Here is a 17,539-nt window from a genome sequence, read left to right as displayed (position 1 = left end):
TTGGCCACCTGGGCACCCTCTGGCTCTTGTTCAGCTGCTGCTCACCAGCACTCCAGGCTTTTTTCCACTGAGCAGCTTTCCATCCAGTCTGGTGGAAACAATGGAGTTGTTGTCACTCAGGTGCAGGACCTGCCCCTTCACCTTGTTGAGCCTCGTACAGTTCACCTTGATCCATCAATCCAGCCTGCCCACGTCCCTCTGAAAAGCCTCCCCACAGCAGATCAGCACTTCCACCCAATTTGGTGTTATCTACAAACTGATTGATAAAGATATTGAACAAGACTGAGCCCTAAACTGAGCCCTGGGAGAATCACTTATGTCCAGCAGCCAGCTGGATGTAACTTCACTTTCCACAACTCTGCCCTGGCCATGCAGACAGTGTTTTGGACAGGGAACAATGCACTTATCCAAGTCAAAAAATGCCAAATTCTCCAGAGGATGCTGTGGAAAATGGTGTCAAAGGCTTCACCAAAGTCCAGAGAGGTGGCATCCACAGCCTCAGTGCCATCTACTAAGTGAGTCACTTTATTGGTCTTATTCTGCATGGGAGACATTGTCTGTAGTTTTTGGTCTGTATCTGACCACCCCACAAAACATCTTTCCAAGATAATGATTATTTTCTAACCATTAAAAACACAATTTGTGTTCCCCTCCCTTGAGTCAGTACTACTTTATCTCTAAACTTCTCAAAGTTAGCTGCCAAATCTACTACGTTACTGAGACCTTCCACCACTGAGAGTTTTTTGCCCTCCTGCTGTCCCCCTGTGTACATTCTAGTTTTCTAACTCTTATCTCTGACAGCTTATCTGCTTTCTATCTTGCCTAAGGTGCCCAAATCTCCTCCACTACCTTTCCCAGAAGTTTTTTTCTGCCTGACCCTGCATGTCAGAAGGGCCCTTCAGCAAAACTCTTTTCCTACCACCTTGCCACCTGCCAGAGCTGAGATGGATTTTGTACTGTGCTTATAAAGAACTAATTGATTAGTATTAATGCCGTATAGCCAGGTTTTTAAGGACTTTTGCTAGCCTTGAAGAATTTCTTACTGTGCATTCTAAAGATATCGTAATTTCCTAAAGTGACAATCGAGCTTCCTGTACCTCTTTGAAGCACCCTTTACAGTGATTCTTCAAGTTCCTACTTTGTCTTAAAATCCTAAGTGCCTTAGGAAATGCTGATAAGTGCACTCAGGCTCTTGCCTAAAGGCACCAATGTGTAAATTGTGTAAATGCTGTGACCCTGTGTGACAAGAACAGCTGCAAGGAGTGGCTTCCTGGGCTGCTGCTATCACTGAAACCTCACTATTTGTCAAAGGAATAAATGCAATAAAATGAGCATTAGGACATAACAAATGCTGGTTGAAGCCAGAAATTTCAACAGGATGAACAGCTGAAAGTCAGTTTCAAATTTATCCTCCTAAATTAGGTTTGTTTATTATAGGCACATTGTAAGTTTGGCCTTGTGTTATGCATTGCTGAAGTTTGGGACAAATGGGATGCAGAAGAATTAATTTGTAGTGTACTGTAGTGAATGCAACACCTTGGTGCTGAAGTGTATTGATTATTTTGCCTTTCTAGGAAAACATCTTTGATCAATTAATTACCTTGCTTAGATATTACTCCATAAATTACAATTAATTTTGAGTAAAACCTGGTACTTATCATAGGTGAAAACTGATTTTTTTTCTCATGACCTTAGATAGCCAATTTCTAGAAATAATGCTAGTGCATTTCTCCCATTAGAGGCTTTTATAATATTTAAAACAACAACAAATTCAAGAAAATATTAATATAAAGAAGTGAAAATTAGATGAAAACCTTTCCTATGTCAATGCCCCAGACAACTGATTGTTTGACTCAGTTTTGAATTTCAATCTTCATTCTCCAATTACATTTACCAGAAATAAAATTATTACCTAGTTGATAAACTGGAGAGTGTGCTTGGAAAGAAATCTTAGGTTTTATATTTTTGGAAGTAGGGGCAATTTGGGGACTTGTATGTAAAAGTTTCTGGATCTTTCAGAATTTTTTTAACTATTCTTATGCAACCAGTGTCTTTTTCTTTCAGTATATCTGTTAATAGTTATATTTGACAATAAAAAAAAATGTGTGATTCTTAAAGAACCACTTACTTTTAGAGAACAGTATATAAAGAAAAGATAGATTGGAGTAGAGATTACTCTCTGATCTTTCTGGGAAATAAACTTCTAAAAATATCCCCCTCTAATTTTCTTTTAAGGCAGCCTCAAGGAAGAAAGTGTATATTGCATTTGTCATAACACAAGATGTCTAAGGCATAGTTTGCACTCAAGCTGTGCAAAATGTGAGGTGGATCACCTGAGTCACTGCTCTTCTAAAATTTAAGCTCTGTCTCTTAAGATAATACCAGGATATTTTAAATTACAAAACATAATCAATACACAATCTTAACAAAGTTTTTTTTTGTGTAAAACGCTGTAAATATGTCATAATGTATATATGGTAAGACAGTTTTTCCTGGCTGTTTTTAATACAGTGGTTAAAACCTCACCATCCTGAAGATATTTTTTTTTTTAATAATTAGTGAGTGTTACTGAAATTTGAGCCATTAGCCATTGATTCTGCTCTCTCATATGTCAGCTTCTGTTAGCATATCCCAAGGCACAGAGCTCTGGTATCATCAGCATCAGAGGAAAGACTTGAAGAAAGTTGTCTTCAGAAAATATGCTGTCCCATTCTCCACTTATTTGATTTTGAGCAGGAGTGTCTGCTCCTCAGGTTTGTTTTGCCTCCTGGAGGCCACCTTGAGGGAAATAAAGCAAAAGCACAAAGGTGTTTTCCAGAGGAAGAACTTCCATCTTCATTTGTGTAGTCTTTAAATAAAGGTGGAAGTGATATGGGGCTGCATGACTTGGGCCAAATGTGCACAGATCAAAACTTAGGTTATTCTGCCTCATGTCTATAGCAAGTCATGTTATAAAAGGATTAGTCCATTTTATAAAAGTTCATCTGCAAGAGGGCAATTTTTTCTTGATGCAGTAGAGCAGCTGCCATGTTGGTTGCCAGAGGGGTGGGAAGTTTAATAGACATTTAAAGTTTTAGATTGCTCTGGCTCCATGATGAAGTTTGAGCTGTAAAATAGTGAAATGACAAAAATGGCATAAAGTCCTGATGTCTCCACCTGGAAGGATGCAGATAATTGAGTTGGACTGAGTTGCTGGAAGCTTATCATCTCAGTGCACTTTTACAGCAAAATTAATATGCAGCCAGAAATCCTTGCATCCTAACAAAACTGTGCACTTTTATAATACAATGAATCTCAGCTTTTCCAAGGAAGCTTTCAAGCAGGATGTAACTTTTATGTAAGAAAGATGTTCTGTGGGATGGAACATCATACAACACTTTACAGGCACACACACACATATATATGTATAGAGATCTGTTCAAAGACAAAAGGTGTGGAAATTATTATTAATTTTAAGCTGGTGGAAAAGATTTCAGGAAGTCTGTGACTGAATAAAAGCTCTTGGTGTGGGAGCAGTAGTATGCAAATTGTGCTAAGGAGGTTCTCACCCCACAATGTGGTTCACAACTCGCCACTGATCCCAAAAGATAAAGAGAGGGAGATAACATAGAGTTATGGAGTTCTAATCTTGCTTAACTTGATAGGCAAGTATTAATTTATAACATAGGAAAGACAAAGTTATTGGCTGGTCTTGGTTTTAGTTTTGGAAAAATCATTTAAAAATAAACATTTTGACTACTTTGGGTTAAAATGAGTAACTTGGATCTTGATACCAACTGCCTTTTGTAGAAAGTCCTTGGAATAATATAAATAGCTGAAATTAATTTTTTTTTTGCTTTGTTGTTAGATAAAGTAAAACATATTTATGAGAATATTGTAGTTGTTTCTGTACTGGGTTATTTAATCTGTGGCTAAAGACTTGGAGAGCACAGAGAAGTCTCTCTTTTCCCACGTTTGCAAGGGGAAGGCATTGTCAAACGCCTTCAGACTGCGTAGGGGATAAAAGGCACTGATGGTTTGAAGCTGTGTCATGCTCAGTAAACACCCACAGGATGGTATATATGAGAGATATCCTACACAGAGCTCTGGGAAGCTTGGGAAGATTTTGGCAGCTCCTGCAGCTCTGTATGTGACAAAGTCAAAGCCAGGGAACCTGTCAGAAGTTGTACCTACACAGCAGTGACTGAATTCTGTGAGGAGCCACCTTTAAACCCCACTCACCCTTAGAGGAAACAGTTTAGGACAGAACAGCAAAATGAAATTTTGCATGAAGAACTTTACCATGATTTTTAAGGCAAAGACACATCCTTGCTACTCTATAGAAAACAGTATTTTTAAAAATTATATCAAATTATATAATCTGATTGAGATGTCTTTTATTACACCAGGCATAGCCAAGTGATATGCATTAAAAAAAAAAAATAAAACATCACCAGAAATAAGGACATTCCCATCAGCCCCTAAGGAAGGGTTTGAAAGAAGCAGATTGACTTCCAGACACATGATGAAAAGCTCCATTGATTTTAGAGGAGTTGCTCTAAAAACGTCTATCTTAAACCAGGTCAGAATCCAGCCCTTTTTTCAGCTATACATTCAACAGAAAATTAGAGGCAAAAATTTCACAGCAGTGATCGAAGGTGGGATGTTGGTTACTGAGGTAAAAGCATATCTGGAAAAGCTACAAAAAAGGAAACTGTTTTCATAGTGCCCATATTTGAAAAATCATTCCTGAAAATTTAATCTCTTGCAGTATTTTTACTAAGGTTTGCCATGAAGGAAAAATCCTCTCTGAGGAATTCCTCATGACTTTGCAATCCACATCAGCATATCATTTCCTTTTCAATCTATTTAGAGATGCATTCATCAAAGATTTAGGTGTTGAGATTTTGTGCAGCCTGGAGAACTCTGTGAAAAAAAAAGTGGAGATATATACATAGCATAATGCATGTGGAGGAAAGCATAAACCCCTGTGTTTCAGCAACAACAAAATTCTACTTAAGTAGGTATGAAAATCCACTTGTTCAAAAAAACATAGTAGAGAGAAAGCAATGTCACATGGAGGATTTACATTTGATATGCAGCTTACAATGCCAGATCACTCTTTGGTTTTTCCATAAAAGAAAAATGTAGACACGATTAAGTATATGCCTGGTACCAGCGTTAATTTAAGAATAAGCTAAGTGGTTCTGGATCAGGAAATTAGATTATAATGAACTCAATGTGATTTCATTGAGGTAAGAGAAATTTAAACTCGATAAGTATTTGGAAGAAGAATAGGTAATAAGTTAGCATTCTGTTTCCCTGGAGGCAAAGAAGCCCTGACAGGACTGTTTCTCTCATTAATAGCTGACATGACTTTGTCCTAGATTATTTGCTGGCTTCGCTAGAGAATTTGCAGTTATCTGACACACATGTTCTTCATATTCCTGATGGATGAAAAGTCTAATTAAGTATATACAATACAATTCAATCTCTCCATGGCTCTGTTGGAGTGGAAATTTTCTTTTTAAACCAGATTTAACCAGAACTGTTTGGCATAGGACCTTATAATTCAAGCTACCTATTTGTAAAGGAAAATGTCAAAATATCCCATCAGTTTGGAAAAGGGAGTAGCTATAGGATAATCACATATATTGGGCCAGATCTGAATGCAATATAATCCTACCAAATTTCTTTTTTTTTATTTTGGGTTCTAAACTATTTGATGAAGTCATTGCAAATTGGATGCCAGACTTGAAAGTTAAATACATTTCTAATGATTTCATTCATTTTTACTCATCTTTTCAATGAAATAAGACCTATATTCACTTTAAAAACTGAGGTAGAAAAATATGGATTGGATTAGCACTTAGAACTATGGACAACTATTACGATATCTACAATTAATTAATTTGGAGTCCTCATCAGTAAGATGCATGTTGGAGTTTAAAAGTAACTTTCAGAACATTTGATTTTAGTTCATCTCTATGCACAAAATTCTTTCAACCTTAATGTATATGTTAAAAGTCAATATCAGAGTAAATATAAAGTCCAGTAATTTCCTTACTAATTTATATTTTTGTACTCCCCTAAATGACCTTTCTATGACTCAAAGCAATTTCTTGGGAGGATGTTGTCTGAAATTCACAACATGAAAAATGCTTTCTAGATGATTACCTATTCTAAACAGATGAACAACAAGCAAGGAAAAAAAATGTTGCAAGCATTTTGACAGAAGATTTGAGGAACATTTGGAGACAAGATATAATTAGAAGGGTCTGACCTTCCGCAAATTGTGAACACTTTCAAAGTATGTAACTTTCATGAAGTCTTATAGAGTCACATTTATTTAGAGTTTCCCACTGTTATTAATCATCTATCAAAGGCCCAAGGGCATGATAGAGGAGTTAGTTTGGTTGCTGAGTTTTGGGCTTGTAGGCTTTTCCAGGGGCTGTTCTTTGCACCCTTTTCTCTGTGTTCCCACATTCCTTGCTCTTGCTGTCTCTGTGGAATGGGATTCCCAAGGAAATGCATCAGGGAAAAGAGATCCAGGCATTTGTAAGGCACTGCCAGATCAGACTGGTTCCATGAGCTGTCTTCAAATATAGACACAGCACAGGGTGAATTTTGTCTCTGGAGCCTTACACTGAAAGCCTGAACTGAACACAGACTGATATTTTATTTCCACAAATACACAGTACAAGGAGCACTGCGTATTTGCAGTTTATATAATTATATAACCAAGTCTCTGAGAGAGAGCTATAATCTTCCTAAACATTAATACTTATAAAGAGCTCTAAGTTACCATAGAATTTGGAAGAGGCAAACAATCCCAGAAGCTGTAGGGAAGAAAAACACCTATTTTCTAAATGCTGTTTAAGAATTGAATCTATTTTTGATTTCCCCTCTCAATTTGTCTGCCTCTTCCCTTCTGTGTTAATGTTATTTAGCACTTCTGTGGAAAACTGACTTTGAAGCACGAACTCCTGACCTTCTCACAGTTTCTTTTTCTTCATCTCTTCTGTTTTTATTGTTTTTCTTCAATTCTGCCTTAATTGGAGAGACATTTTACTATCTGGGTGTACTTGTTTTAGCAGTGCTTATGACAGTGTGTTCTTTTGGACATCGTTAAGGAATAGCTCAAGTGCTTTTCTCTAGTGATGGCTAAAGGTTCAGTCCAGTTCATGGAAGTAATTGGTTCTTTCTCTCATTATCAGTTCACTTAAGTCATTTGTCTCCCAGCAGATGATGTAGAACATCAGTTCAGGGAGGAAAAAACACAGGAAGGGAAATGGATATTCTGTTTATGATTTTTTAATTCTTTTCAGTGCTTACCTAAATGTGACAGAAAGCTGAATCAGACCTTGTGTTTCCACTGAGGAATCTTGAAGAACCACAAGTTCACATTGCATTTTATAAAATGAAAATTCACCTGTTAGAGGGGATGCACTCATTCCTTTAAGGAAGGCAGAAGACAAATATATTGTCCAGAAATGTACATTTTAGGTCACACTTAGACCTAATCCATAACAGAACTAATAATTTTATGCACTTTACTTATAATTAATTGATTATGTGGGTATTTTTTGTTGGTTGACTTTTGCTTTCATTTCTTTGGTTTGGTTTTTTTTGGTGTGGTTTTTTTGTTTGTGTGTTTTTGTTTTTATTTTTTGTCCAAGGAACACTGGTATATAAATTCCCTCAAAAGTTATTCAGAAATTTCTAAGTAATTTATTAATTAACAGCTAGGTACTACATGAACATTTCTTTAAACTTTTGTGAGACATGAAACCAATTCTATTGTAGGTTGAAAGAAACCAACTTTTCTGTTTAAGATTAATATTTTCAATGCTTTCCAAACTGTCTTGACAAACACACAAAAGATTATAACAAAAGACAAGTTAAGTTTACAATTAATGCTGAATATAATATTTGCAAGACCACTGTACTTTGAAAGTTGGTTTGGAATCCTTTGATATTGTTGAGCATGTTTAGTCCTAAGGGCAGCAAGAAAGCCATTGATCAAATTTATCTGGGCAAATCCTTCCTGCCAAGAGACATATTAGTCTATATACACTCATGCACTTCAAATTATAATTTAAATTGTTCATTAATGAGTTCACTATTTTGGGGCACCCACTACATTTATTTTTTTCCTTTATTATCAGAATTTCAGGCCTTACATATGTATTTCAAGATAAGGGAAGATTTTGTGCAGTAGCTATAGGTCAAACTGGTGCTTAATCCATGGCTGTGTTTCCACTGGAGCTCTCATGTCAAACTTCAAGTCTGAAAAAGAGAATCAATTAAAGGAAGGTAGAACACAATAATTTAGAAGTTAATCTCTCATTTTTTAATATTTTTTCAAGTAAAACTTACCCTTTTGATGTCTTTCCAACCTAGATCTCAGAGGCCTCTAATAAAAGAAGAAACATGTTCTCCACATTGACATTCATTAAGCATGAGTTATTAAAAAAATAGCAAGTATCTGTAATTAAAAAAAATAAATCTTGGTAATAATACCTGGCAATTGTACTGGTGCAAAATCTTTCATTTATGGAGTTTCAGTGTAGCCAACTCAGATTCTGTGGTCAGTATATTCCCTCAGTATCCTTACAGAGATTTCTGGAGGAATAGCATAAATTATTTCCTTACAGTCATCGTATATCTCATTTTTTTTAGTAAGAAATGGCAGAGCTATGTCCTGAAGGATGCTTAAGTCCCTGCTGGTTTCATTAGATACTCAGGGAGCTACACTGCTTGCAAGATGGAATATATATGTACCCTGTCTTCAAACTATAGGCTTCATACCTTCCAGGATGCTGAATGTAACCCATAAAGTAAAAAAAAAAAAAAAAAAAAAAAAAAAATCACAAAATAGAATTTATAGCAGATTGCTTGGCAGTGGTATGGAACAAAATGCATTATCAAGGAGTTTCTACTAAATATGTGACCTCTTATATGGCTAAAGACAAGGAATATGGTGAACTGCAACAGTGTCAATGTCACTGCACCCTGGTACAGCACAAGGAGTAGAGAATTCCTGCCTTTTTTTATTTTTATTTTTCTATTGTGTCATATCTGTCATGGATAGAATGGTCAATCCAGCCTCACTCTGTGTCTGACAGCCTTGATGCTGCTGCATCTTTTGTGTGCCTGCTCTGATCTCCAAGATTTTCTGCCCCGCAATGTCTCATGATGGGTCCGAGCCCTTGCATAAGGGAAGGGATTTTCTAGAGAAAAATGTGTTTAAAGCTGTCCCTCCTTATAAAACTGTGCATGTCTTTGCAGCCTGGAGGCAAATGCAGACCTGATTCAGCTCTCAAAGCCAGGAGAGTCCTTGTTGTGACTTTAGCAGGAGTTGAGGAAATATCTACAGATGATGATAAATGTATTGCATAATAACACTGTCAGCTACTCTAATTTGACTTCCTTTGTATACAAACTGGTGGTGCAGAGGTTGTGCCCTTCACAGCAGAGAAATGGGCACCAAGGAGCTGGGCTTTGGGAGTACAGCAACAAAAAGATATATATATTGGGAACAAGCTGTTGGAGAACTTGCCACTAATAGGGTTCTCTGGTTGTGAAGTGGCAATTTCAATCATTTTGAAATTTGCACATAAATACACTTGTCTGTTAGAGGTAACATTTGAAATGTGGAAAAGAAATATCGTTTCTAAAAATGCAGAAATGTAGGGGGGGAGAAAAAAAAAAAAACTATTTCCAGAAATGTTTTCAGCATAATGGGCCTGTTGGAATCTTTCAACCATAACGTGTTATCCACTTAATAATCATGTCTGGTTATAGCAACTTCCTGTATAATAGTAACTATGATTTTCAAACTATTAAAATTATGCATTTTATAGGTTTTTAGCTCACTGATTTTAAATTAAGTATATTCATATTGAGGAGTTTTTGAATATCTGTCACTAAGGAAGTCATCAAAATAGATTGCCAGGTAAATTAAAGCAGCAGTAAAGCATCTCACCGAGGAGATATTTCTCTTTTATGAGTGGCTGGTTTTGAAGTATATTGAGGAGGGGAGAGTTCTGAGAGTGTCTTGTCTTATGTGTTCTTTAAATTAGAATATATTTGGAGTCAAATGTGCTGGTGTTCTACTAAGGCAGAGATGATGGCCATGCACAAAGAGTTCTGGGCAGTCTGTGGCTGAGAGAGATGAGGAATTTCACCTCCTTCACTTTGTTCAGTCAATAAAAAAAACTGCATGTCACATTTTGCATGTATTCTTTGCTGTCATGCACAAAGAAGGGATGCATACTTGTAAAATAAATACATATATACACACCCATATGTGCATTCATATATAAACAAGGTGTGTGGGTGCCTACACAAAGGGAGACCCCATGTGTGCACATATGCTTTCTGTACATTTTGAGTACTATTTCTTTAAAGTGCAGGTCATGCACAGTTAAACATATGACAAGTCTGAACATAAGAAACACCCTACGTATATTATTTGCAATTTGTGATATGAAAAATGCTGGTTTTTCTGTATTGCTGAGAGACAAACTTTTTTGACATTAACAACTTGAAACAGAAAAAAAAAAAATTCTAAGTTTAGATTCTGCACACCTGTATGATTTTATAGGGGATGAGAGAATAGAAGATTTTTATGGAATTTAGTGTTTTTTCTGAAGAGTGGAAATATTTTAAATTAGAACCAGCCTTTCAATAATGATGAGTTGTTTGATTGTTATGCTGGGCTTCTTAACACAGAACTTTTCTGCAGCAAAAGGTTAATTAGTTGGGAAATGAGGTATAGAAAACTATCATGAATGAGACAGTATTAAGTTTTTCTTTTTCTGCCTGTCTCCCAGTCTTTTTCTAGAATAGACACTCAAAGAGGGTAAAGGTGCCTGTGTAATTGGACATTCCTTAGTGAACTGTACTGTCTTGATTCATACCCATGGAGGGATATAAATGAATTTAATTTTCCTTTAGAATATTACTGGTTTCAATAGTCTGTAGTCTGGGTCTTGTTGTTTTGGGGTTTTTTTAAGAGAAAAGTCTGTTTGTGCTCCCTTGGTGAACTTTGGAAAAGTTGTTGAGTAGGAAGGTGTGCCAACAAATCATAGACTTTTCTATGCAGCATTTATGTATATATATATATGTGTGTGTGTGTGTAAATATATATATTTTTAATTTATTTACTTGTTTATTTATTAATTTATTTATATTTTCAGGAGATATTTATATACATTTTCAAGAGGTATTACTGAGCAGGTGCTTTCTCACTGCACAAACTCCATCACAGGAACTGGTGAGAGAGAAGCAGCTAATCCATGTGCCACTAACCTGGGACACATCTGTGTCAAACAAAATGAAAATCATGAAATTATTAAAATGCTTAGGACTTCAAAGCACTTATTTAACAGTGAGAGAAAATAGCTTCAAGAGTACAGAGCTAATATTGGACCAAATTTGTGCCTGCAGCTACGTGTTTTATGTAAAGATTTGTAGAAACACAAATATGTAAAGCAGGCAAACTTGTGCACACACACCCCTTCATGTATTTGATTTTCAGTCTTTAAATCTCTCACTTTCACCTGCACTTCTTATGCAACTCTTTTCAGTTCTTTCCAAGTTTCTAAAGCTTTTGCCATCTGTCAGAAGTATTTCTTAGTTGTGAGATGTTAAACAAGAAGAAACTGAACTTAAGGTAAATATTAGGCAGTTTCACACTTTTTAGCTGTTAAACGTGTATTTTTAATGCTCTGAGATCATTCATTCCAAGAGCTATTTTCACCCAGCAGAGAAGCAGAAATAGGACTACATTTAATCACAATTCAGCATGAATTTTGAATATTAAATATTCATAATTAAAGCTTCTAAACAATTTACAGAGCTAGTAATAATTACAGGAATTAATTTGTAAATTTCTTTAATTAAAAATAATTTTGGCAAATCATAACTTGCTCCTGAGAAGTTTAAGAATAGAATTTGAAGCAAGGTTTTGTATAACTTTGTTCAATGCCTCAAATCCTCCAGGTTCTTTGGGGTATACATGACAGCTAAATTTTAATTGTAGCAAGGTAATTTTTAGTTCAACACATGTCAATTCTGTACTGTCATATATATTTAAATTTAGGGGGAGATGGGCAGGACTACTAAGACATGTCTTATCATCATCTCTTTGTGATGTGTTTGAAGCAAAGCAGTCAAATAGCAGCTTTGGAAAAGGGATTTTTATTTAGGATGTTTGCTAGGCAGAAATATATACTGAAGGAAATGTTCAAACCGTGGCATTCATGTGGTACATCTTGGACTAGCCAAGGCACATGGTATTCCTGTTAGGAAGGAAATATAACCCCTAATTTGACATTATTTCTTTCTATTTTTCAAGAAAAGACCTTTAAGTCTGGAACATAATGAATTTGAAAAATTAGCCCAAACCCATTCAGACTCTCTGCAGGGTAATTCTGATATGTATGTGTACAGGAAAGCAGGAAATGTTCTTGAGCTTGTTATCAAGTGAGACAAGGTTAATTAGTGACTAGAATAGCTTTAGCATTTATTTTACTCCATTATATTTTACCACCTGTCCTTCTTCCTTCTAGTATAAAATTTCCCAGTTTCAATATGAGAAAGGACTCACTGCTGCTTTTCACATTTGAAGTAACTAATGAATGCATATTTAATATGCAGGGTGGTTGTTCTCCGGTGGGTTTTGGTGTTTGTTTTTGGTTTTTTTTTTTTTTGGTTGGTTGTTTTTTATTAAGTGTATAGATTATTTAGACCTATATTTTTGGAAAGGAACATTGATTGATTTTTCAAAGGTTCAGTACTCAAAATTACAGCTGGATTTTCAAGGGTTCTGTGTTTGTGCTCAGCAACCTTCAGTATAGCAAGGATTTTCAAAGGTCTCAGAATACAGTGTGTCAATACCTTGAAAATAAACTTGTTTCTTTGATGAAAAATATACAGAGCTGCTTGAACAAGTACTTGCTTGAAGGTAGAGTGTATAAAAACACTACTGTCCATACAAAGAAAAAACAGAATTGCTAATTAATATCCAGCTGAGAGTTAAATTTGAACATATCTATAACTCTTCCGGTATATACACATGACTACTGAGTTTCATGTTCTTCATTACTGCTTTGTAGTCTAGAATAATGTGATGTAATTCAATTTATTTTCATTTTTATTTTTTTAACTAACTGTATACGCAGGGAACTGAGTTCCACTTGCCACTGGGGTTTCCACACAAATTCAGATTCTCTCTTTGGCCCCTGTCACTATTATGTATTCAGGAAATTCTCTATAGATTGCAAATGGCTATATGTCGTTAATCTTAAAGACTAAAGTCTTCAAAGTTCAAGCTAAATTTAAGATTTTGGCTAAAAGCAGGGATGCAAAGGACTTAACGTGAGTTAATATTACCATATTCCTTTCTATGTTTTTGCTTGGTATTTACATATAATACTCTGTTACTTTTATATATAATACTCTGTTACTTCATGTTCTTTAAAATTATAAATGATTTTTTGTTTCAAAATTAAAATTTGAAAAAATTTTATACTGAGCACAGCTTAGATTCCTTGACAATGGTCAATATTTGAAAACATTAGGATAAATAGACCAAAATGCTATCTTACAAAAAAAAAGAAGCTTTTAAGAGAGAGACAAGCTTGTGAAAAATATTGTGCGTTTTCAATTTGTTTTTCTTCACTCACTTTCTGCTCTGAATAAAAGGGATTTCATATTGCTTTGGTTTCTTTTGGTGCAGACACTGAACCCTATGGATTGGTCTACACTATAAACCATTAGAGCAGTCTCTCCTGTCCAAACTGAACAGAAAAATCCCAGTTGGAGAGGGCAGGGGGGCTCAGCAGCAGAACAGAGAATTTTTGGTAGTCCAGTGAAACTGTTGTGCTTTTAATTATCAGGTCAACACAAAGACACAGCCTTAGCTGTCTAATGAGCTGCATTACATCTTTATGATGTTCTGTTGTCCTAAGGAAGATCTGCTCATCTAAACTTTTGCAGTTATCTGCTGCTAATTAACAAAATCCAAAATCCTTTAAGGAGTTTAGGGTGAAAGTTCAGTTTAGAAGTTTATTTTCATTTTTTGGTGACTCAATGGATTAGGTAATCATGGACATCCTATTTATTGGAGCAGAGCCAGGCTGATGTTGCACAAACTCTTTATTCCTTCAAGTTCTTGCCTAATGAACACTTCTAAACACGGGAACACCCTTGCTCAATTGGTCAGTTAAGAAACTTATAACAATTAAGGGATGACTCTCTACCATCTTTAATTTGGTGAAAAATCAGTGAAATTTTGAGACTTCAACTCTCATTTTACTTTGATTTGAGTTTAAAGGAAGAAGACACTGAATCTCGAATGAGGAATATATAGGGATAAGTAAATGCAAATGTCATCCCTGTTTTCTTGAAGGTTTTTTTTCTTTGTCATAGTGGTCTGATAGGAACTTACAGAGCTTTCTGAATTTATTTTACATAGGAAAATAAAACTTAATCCCTCACATATAATATTTGAGTAAATCCAGTTTTCTATACATTTCTATTTCTAAATCTGGGGTCCCAAATACAGAATTTATTTTGAAATTAAAATTACCCTTTCTAATTTGAATTTTCAGTTTTTCAAAATGTAAAGCAAGTAACTGTGTAATATTCAATTTTTACATCTATCAGTACACCTTCCCAGACTAGCTAGTGTTAAATGTCTTATTTAATGTCTGCAGTATGTCTTATACAATAATAATAATAATAATAATAATAATAATAATAATAATAATAATAATAATAATAATAATAATAATAATAATAATTTAGGTTGGAAGGGGTCTCAATGTCATGTAATTGTCCAATCTCCAGTGTTACATTAATCCAGCTTCTTGTTTAGACTCAGAAGAATTTTTAGATTAATGCTTGGGTTTTTGGTTAGCTGCAGCAATTGAATTGTTGTCCTCCATCCATGCTGGAACAGATTTTCTAACCAAAATCCAGAAAAGGAGTGCTTTATCTCAATTTGAAACATGTCCTATTCTACAATCTGTTAAAAAACAAAATCAAATCTAAACCAAGATGTATATGTAGAAGCTTTATTTAGATATTTTCAAATAAAAGGGATTTACTTGAGACTCCTGAGGTCATTAACTAACTTAGATTGGATTTTGCAGCTAAGCTTCCCTGTTTTTTCCAGTCTGATTTCTTTCTTCTGGTACATTCTCAGTAAATATTACATGTACTATTCAACAATTCAGTAAGTGGCTTTCCTTGTATAGGAAAATAAATAAATAAAAATCAAACTGCAGTATTCAATCTTTCATAGGATGTCCTTCGCAAGCTGGGAGCAACAACAGCTCTGTCTACGCTTTCCTCACAGCCTGATCCACTATGGACCTTTACCACAACAGACCTCAAAATTCAATCCAAAGTAGAAAATTGCAGTCAAAAGTTGAAAAGTTATTTAGAGAATTATTATTACATAAGAGTTATGAAGAGAATTATTATTCCACACAATAAATTACTACAGAAAGGTCAGAGTGTGCAACAGTTATGTCAGTCATTTCCTGTGTGTTGACAGTCACGAAATGTAACCAACAGAGAGATGCTGAACTGAGCCTGCAGAGCTGGGGCAGAAGATGCTGAGGTGCTGTTGGTGCTTTGTTTATGCCTGGCATTTAGGCAGCTCTGTTACTCCTCATCAATGAAAGGACAGATCAGCTGCAGCCCTGGCACTGTCAGCTCATCTCATTGCTACGGATGACAACTGCAAATTGCTAATACTTTTATTTTCCATTTCATCTCCTACACAGTTCTGTCTTCCAACTAGTCTTTTCTGCTTCAGTCAATCAAAAGATAAACCCAGAGATCTTTTTGCAGTTTGGGGATCCCTATGAGGTCTCCACATGAGTTCTCACAAGGACAAGAAATGCCCTGAGAGCATTCTCATTCATGATTTGGATGCTGCAGGGTGTGTGACAGCAGCTGGAAGCCCTCTGAAGCAGTTCATGCAGTCACAGCTTCACACAATGATATTACCTATTCCTAAAATTGTTTTAACCTCCTCCCCACACTCCAGTACCTGGTCAGAAATATCTATGGCAGGTGATTAGATTATTAAGTTAAAAACACTGCCAGTTATAGGAAAATGCTCAAAAGAACTGCAGGTAGGGTTTGGAACATTTACCTCATACTGAAAGACTTCAGGAGTTTCTGTTTTATGCAGAGAGGGTTAAGGGAGGATTTGATCGTGGATTGAAGATATCCACCATGGAATAAGATCTAGACCAGTGAAAGCTACATAAACTGAGAGTAAAAACACAGATACGTAGTTGAAAAACTGAACTTGGAAAACAATCAAATTTGAGATAATATTCAGGTGTATAAAATGAGGGTTATATTCCACTGAGGCAACTTACTAAAGGAGAAACTAATCTGCTGGTTTACAATTAAAATCACATATGCATTGACAAGACACACTTCAGTTTACCTGCAAGTTATTGAACTTTGTGTCATCATTACATGGAGAGAAGAATCATTAATTCTCAGAAAGATCTTTTGAAAAAGTCTGTGGCCTGCTTTATGGTCACTCCTGACTTTAAAATCATTGTGGTGCCAAGCAGCCAAGGGTAACTAAATATATATTAAAAAACCTTAAAAAATGCATAAATCGTCTTCATTTTGCCTGGACAATGCTTTCATTTGTCATAGAATCATGGAAGGGTCAGATGAGTCCAACTCAGAATATTTCATGCATCTGAGTTCTTATGCATCAGCTAATTCCAACCTCTTTGCCACGGGTAGGGACAACTTTCCACCTTCCACTAAACAGGGTTGCTCAGAAACCCATCCAGTCTGGCTTTGAACACCTCCAAATGTCACATGGCAGTGCCAGAATAATTTTTGTTCAAAAGAATTTAGACCCACAGGCTTAGAGAGGGAAATGAAACCTACCAGGAGAATAAAATGAATCCACCGGCTCATTGCTTCTTTGTTATTTGGTAATATCTTTATACATGGCATTATTTAATTTGCTTTCCTGAAATTTATAGATTATAATGAAATATTTGAATGCTACCCACAACTTTAAAATGAAGTTCCAATTCTTACATTTTGTATTTATTCAGTATTTCACAATTATAGGGTACTCATTTCATTACATTGAATTATCTTTGTGCTATAATGAAAACCATTAATTTTTTAAAATCAGTATGAGTATAAACAAAAAGAAAAGAAAAAATCTTGTCATGCCACTCAAATTTGATTGCTTTTTTGATAGACTTACAAAATTAGTGGATGAAGGATATGAAGCAGATATATTTGCATTTTAGTAAAGTATGATCATGCCTTTGAAAATCTTACCAAAAAAAAATCCACAGTCACTTGGATATTATTGCTATTACATGGAGGAAAATCTAGATGAAAGACAATGAACAAAGTGAACTTTAATGTGGGGTGAAGTGTAGATGGATACTCAAACCATATGCATTAAAATTCAATTTATTCAATGCTTTCTGGCCTGATCTGGAAGACGGAGTAAATAGCATTAAAAAAATTTGCAAATCATGGT

Source organism: Zonotrichia leucophrys, chromosome 1 (assembly GCF_028769735.1).
Source record: "Zonotrichia leucophrys gambelii isolate GWCS_2022_RI chromosome 1, RI_Zleu_2.0, whole genome shotgun sequence".
In the NCBI taxonomy this organism is placed as follows: Eukaryota; Metazoa; Chordata; class Aves; order Passeriformes; family Passerellidae; genus Zonotrichia; species Zonotrichia leucophrys.
The sequence above is the reverse complement of the archived record's forward strand: the minus strand, read 5'-3'. Positions refer to the sequence as shown.